Here is a 6,592-nt window from a genome sequence, read left to right as displayed (position 1 = left end):
TGAGATTGTAGTAATTCAGTCACATCTTCAGGCCCCACTTCCAGTTCTCTTGCCATTTCTACCACATCTGCAGCAACTTCCTCCACTGAAGTCTTGAACCCCTCAAAGTCATCCATAAAGGCTGGGATCACCTTCTCTCATACTCCTATTAATAATATTTTGACCTTCTCCCATGAATCATGAATGTTCTTAATGACAGCTATAATGGTAAATTATTTCCAGAAAGTTTTCAATCTTCTCTGCCCAGTTCTATCAGAGGAATCACTTTCCATTGCAGCTATGGCCTTACAAAACACATTTCTTAAATAATAAGACAAATAATAAACAAAATTGCTCCTTGATTCATGGGGTGCAGAACGGATGGTGTGTTAGCAGGCATAAAAACAACATTAACCTACTTGTACATCTCCATCAGAGAGCTCTGGGTGACCTGGTATACTGTCAACAAGCAGTAATATTCTGAAAGAAATCTGTTTTTCTGAGTACTAGATCTCAACAGTGGGCTTAAAATAGTCAGTGAACAGATGTGCTACTACCCAGGCTTTGTTATTCCATTTATAGAGCACTGGGAGGTTATATTTCACATAATTCTTAAGGGGCCTAGGAGTTTTGGAATAGTAAATGAGCACTGACTTCCACTTAAAGTCATCAGCTACATTAGCTCCTCACAACAGAGGTAGTCTGTCCATTGAAGCTTTGAAATCAAGCATTAACTTCTTCTCTCTAGATATGTCATAGATGACATCTTTTTCCAGTATAAGGCTGTTTTATCTGTATTGTAAATCTGTTATTTACTATAACTGTCTTCATCAGTTATCTTAGTTAAATCTCGGATAATTTGCTGCAGCTTCTGCATCAGCACTTGCTGCCTCATCTTGCACTTATAAAGACGAACGACTTCTTCCTTAAACCTTAGACATCAACCACTGCTAGCTTCCAACTTTCCTTCTGCGGCTTTCTTACCTCTCTCTCTTCACAAAATTGATGAGATTTAGGACCTTACTCTGGATTAGGCTTTGGCTTAAGAGCACATTGTGGCTGGTTTTGATATTCTATTGAGACCACTCAAACTTTCTGCATATCAGCAATAAGGCTGTTTCACTTTCTTATCATTGCTGTATTCACTAGAGTAGCACTTTCAATTTCCTTCAAGTACCTTTCCTTTGAATTCACAACTTGGCTAACTGTTTGGCACAAGAGACCTAGCTTTTGGACTATATCAGCTTTTGACTTGCCTTCCTCGCTAAGCTTAATAATGTCTTAACTTTTTATTTAAAGTGAGAGACATGTGACTCTTCTTTTCACTTGAATACTTAGAGGCCATTGTGGGGTTATTAATTGGCCTAATTTCAATATGTGTCTCAGAAAATAGGGAGGCCCTATGAGAGGGAGAGAGATGGGGGAATGGTTAATTAGTGGAGCAGTCAGAACAGATACAACATTTATTGATTAAGTTCACATCTTATATGGACATGGTTCATGGTGTCACAAAACAATTACAATAGTAATATAAAAGATCGCAGATCACCATAACAAATGTAATAATAATAAAAAGGTTTGAAATACTATGAGAAATGTCAAAATATGACAGACAGGAAGTGAGCACATGCTATTGGAAAAATGGTGCCAAGAGACGTGCTCAGTGCAGGTTTGCCACAGTCAATTTGTATAAAACACAATGTCTGCAAAGCACAATAAAGTGAAGCAAAATAAAACAGGGTGTGCCGGTAGATTTATGGAAGAGAAGGAGGAAGAGATGTAATAAAGAATGGTGTAACAAACACAGAAAGGAAAGAAGCCATGGTGGAAAAGAAACATTTTGATCACATTAATCCAGTGTGATAGCCTCCAACTTAATCACACTCAATCTTAGCTATTGCTTAACGTGAAGAAATATGTTTGCAAAATCAGAGTCAATAGTAAGCCCTCTTCTGTTTATTAGAAATGGCAAATCCCAGTAAAATATGCTTTCTTGGAGAAATTATGTGAGTTTCTCAACACTGTAATTACCCACATTGGTATCAGTTGTCATACAGGCAAACAGGAGCAGCGTTTAATCTATTTGGATTTTTAATACCAGTGAGACTTCAGAAAACAATCTGACCTCCAATCTGTAGTTTATAGAAAGCAAAGGAGTTTAGGAGAGCCTGATATATAATTGTATTTGTGTAGCCTCTTAAAGTTTTGAAAGCCTATTCATCTTTGCATAATTATTTTTTCTTTTTGATGCTAACGGCATAAAGATTTAAAAAATATTATTTCCATTTTATAGCTGAGAAACCTTCAAATAACTGTGTTATCTAAGGTTAAGAGTGAGGTCTAGAGTTAAAGTCTTCTAACTTTTTTTCCCTCATGCTGAAGTGACACTTTGATAATCGTGTCTTATTTCCATACTGACATTCAGCAATTTTATGAACAAAGAAATATTCACTTTGAAACCTTGGGTTCCAACCACTGAAATGAGGGTAGGAACACTTGCGCTGGGGCCTCTAATAAAGGAAACATAAATATATGCCTTCATGTTTCTTGAAGTAGTTATAGTCTGATTTTCTATCTTGGCCTGACATAGTATTCACAGTTTTGTCAGTTGTGTAGCAGAAGTGGTGATAAATTCAGCTCTGGAAGGATGTAAAAGCCAGAAACCAAATGGAATTGGATTCCATGGGCAGTGATACCCCTGCCATGCACTCCTAATCTCTGATCATTTAAACAGAGATTGAAGATATTGACCTCTTTTCATTCTATCATTAGAGTAACTACGGAATCTTTAGTGTGTGTAATAAAAACTATGCCTTTAAGTAAGAAAAATTTACAACATCATTCAACAAATATTTGCATCACGAAGAAGTTGACAACACATGAAGTAATTGAAAGATAATGAAGTAGCCAATTCTGTAGTTTATAATTTAACAAAAAGTGAAATCTGTGAGATTCTTAATAATTTACTTTGCTGATTCCTTTTTCTTTGGTCCAGGAACACAGCACTTAACTTTTTGAATAACATTACACCCCACTAAAGAAATAAAGTATCATATCTCAGCCTTTCTAACAATTTGAGGGAAAAGCATTTTGTATTCATAACAATCCTAGTGAAAACAAACACTTTAATTATTAAACATTGCTAACTAGATTCACCATATTCATATTAAAATTGCTTTAAATCAGTATATGTTTGGGTGTTGAAAATAGGTTAGAGTAGGCTGTAGCCAATTTTCTCTGCTAAAATTTCCTTTAGTTGTGTATGTCCATATAATCCTCTACTTTAGGCCAGCCATCCCCCTAAAGCTGATAGTACTCTCCATAATACTGAAATAATCTACTGAACCACAGTGTCACAAGTTGTTGAGTGGCATAAATATATAGGACTTAAAATCACTCCTTAAGGGCAATTGTGATCTAACTGTATACCAAGCACATGTCTATTGTACATCAGAGAGGCACAGTGAAACCTGATTTCTTTCCACCCTAAAATAGATAATTAGCCAGAGAAAATAAGGGGTTCAATCATTTAATACAATGAAAAGAGCTTTATTTCTATTACTTTTCAGGAGCCAGTCCCCATGTATATATGTGGAAGTTGAAGAGTTCCTTATGAGAACACAATACCCCCATCAAAGGTGGAAGTGATAGGTTTTATTTATTCATTTTATTTTATTTTATTATTTTTTTTTGAGACGGAGTCTCGCTCTGTCGCCCAGGCTGGAGTGCAGTGGCCAGATCTCAGCTCACTGCAAGCTCCGCCTCCTGGGTTTACGCCATTCTCCTGCCTCAGCCACCGAGTAGCTGGGACTACAGGCGCCCGCCACCTCGCCCGGCTAGTTTTTTGTATTTTTTAGTAGAGACGGGGTTTCACCGTGTTAGCCAGGATGGTCTCGATCTCCTGACCTCGTGATCCGCCCATCTCGGCCTCCCAAAGTGCTGGGATTACAGGCGTGAGCCACCGCGCCCGGCCTTTTATTATTCAATAAATGCTAGGCGATACGAGCCTAATTCTCATATAATAAACACATTTGATAAATGAAGGTAAGAATGAATATTATTGTAGACATGTAGCAGGGTAGGGTAATGTGGGGAAAAGAAAGAGAGATCAGACTGTTACTGTGTCTATATAGAAAGAAGTAGACATAAGAGACTCCATTTTGTTCTGTACTAAGAAAAATTCATCTGCCTTGAGATGCTGTTAATCTGTAACCCTACCCCCAACCCTGTGCTTGCAGAGACATGTGCTGTGTTTACTCAAGGTTTAATGGATTTAGGGCTATGCAGGATGTGCTTTGTTAAACAAGTGCTTGAAGGCAGTATGCTTGTTAAAAGTCATCACCATTCTCTAATCTCAAGTACCCAGGGACACAAACACTGCGGAAGGCGGCAGGGACCTCTGCTTAGGAAAGCCAGGTGTTGTCCAAGGTTTCTCCCCATGTGATAGTATGAAATATGGCCTCGTGGGAAGGGAAAGACCTGACCGTCCCCCAGCCCGACACCCGTAAAGGTTCTCTGTTGAGGAGGATTAGTAAAAGAGGAAGGCCTCTTTGCAGTTGAGATAGAGGAAGGCATCTGTTTCCTGCTCCTCTCTGGGCAATGGAATGTCTCGTAAAACCCGATTGTACGTTCTATTTACTGATATAGGAGAAAGCCGCCTTAGGACAGGAGGTGAGACGTGCTAGTGGCCGTGCTGCTCTTTAATGCACGGAAATGTTTGTGGAGATGTTTGTATACATGCACATCAAGGCACAGCACCTTTCCTTAAACTTATTTATGACACAGAGATCTTTGTTCACATGTTTTCCTGCTGACTCTCTCCCCACTATTACCCTATTGTCCTGCCACATCCCCTTCTCTGAGATGGTAAAGATAATGATCAATAAATACTGAGGGAACTCAGAGACCAGTGCTGGTACGGGTCCTCCCTATACTGAGTGCTGGTTCCCTGGGCCTACTTTTCTTTCTCTATACTTTGTCTCTGTGTCTCTTTCTTTTCTCAAGTCTCTCGTTCCAACTGACCAGAAACGCCCACAGGTGTGGAGGGGCTGGCCCCCTTCAGGGTAAGGGTAGGAAGGTATCAGCCCAACTATGTAAACACCAGAGAAGAAAAATTTAGAATTATTTATTGTCTTTTAAATTCATAACTTAGGTTTGGGCCCTTGTAAGCTCTAGCTTGCCAATGAATTAAGTATTTGTTTAAAATAATGATAATGCATGCTTCTTCTCCAGTTCTTTGCCATGGGAGCTGTTGGCAGTTACATGTGATTTTAATTTTACCTTCTCAATCAGACTTTATTTCTGGTGTCTACAGGGAAGTAACAAACTTCTAAAAGATCACTCAAACCCGCTATACATTGCATATTTGATTCCTTCATTTCTTCAAATAAAAACAAATTCAGCTTTGTGAACTATCAAGTTTTTCAAAATAAAGTACAGAATGCCAGTACCAGTATTTAGTGGATCTGTATTCAATAGACTAAAGTTAGATGTACTACTCTTTAAACAATTTAAAACAGTATCTACTACTATACTACTATATTAAAATAAAATAAAACAATTTAAAATAAGATACACTTCTGACATCATCCTTATTAAGCCTATAGAAGAGAAAGATCTGCAATAGAAACAAACAGACATAATCTAAGGATCCTGACCTTAAGAAGTTTACAATTTTGGCAGAGAAACAAGACAGACACACTCAAAACTAAATAATAATTCAGGACAACGATATAAAAAATGTCTATATAAGTTTATCCTTTTTATAAGCTACTTTTTGAAGTTTGTCACTTTGTCAGACTAATCTTTGGGATTTATTGATTGCAAAAGCTATTCATATTTTAGGATTGCATTTTCTAACACTTCCACCAGAAATAACATAAAGGAGATTTTAGCGATTAGCTGAAAATAAAAAAAGGACAGAGTAAGAGGAAAGAAAATAAAGGTATTATATTTGCCTTTTGGAATTATAAGAGTCTAAAGTTAAAAAACTAAGGTGAGCATTTATATAATGATTAGACAACTTTCTCAGGGACAGCCTACTTTTAAAAATAATAGCTATCACATATGGATTGCAATCATTAAACTAAGTGCTGTATAAGCCTCATGTTTAATGCATCATCTAATTTATTAGTTAAAACTCATTATTGGTACTATTCTTCCTAGGAGTAAAACACTCATGCAAGTTCACACAACTTGAAATAGGTGAAGTCAAGCTTCCAGCTGAGGTCTATTTGACACAGAATCCAATGTCTCTCTTCCTTCCTAAGAAGGGAATAAAAAATGCTTATTGCATTTGTTCTGTATCTACATACCTTTAATGAAGTAGCAGTATGCTGAAAATATAGATCAAGAACTGCCTAAATTCACAATGCTAATATGACTCATTTCATAGAACCTAAAAGAAGGATTAAATTTAAAAAGGCTTACTTGTTTGGACGAACGGAGGCAAGATGCTGCACTTCCGGGTTCTTCTTCACCACCAGCTCTTCCCGCGCGCGCGAAAATGCAGCCTGCACCTGGGACGGTGCAGATCAACTGGGCATGCGCCAGGTGACGTCAATCCAAAGAGACCAAGATTTACCTGGTCGCACCTGCGGAACGCCCCCCCCCA

Source organism: Colobus angolensis, unplaced genomic scaffold, assembly GCF_000951035.1.
Source record: "Colobus angolensis palliatus isolate OR3802 unplaced genomic scaffold, Cang.pa_1.0 Scaffold103, whole genome shotgun sequence".
Classification (NCBI taxonomy): Eukaryota; Metazoa; Chordata; class Mammalia; order Primates; family Cercopithecidae; genus Colobus; species Colobus angolensis.
Note: the sequence above shows the minus strand (reverse complement) of the source record.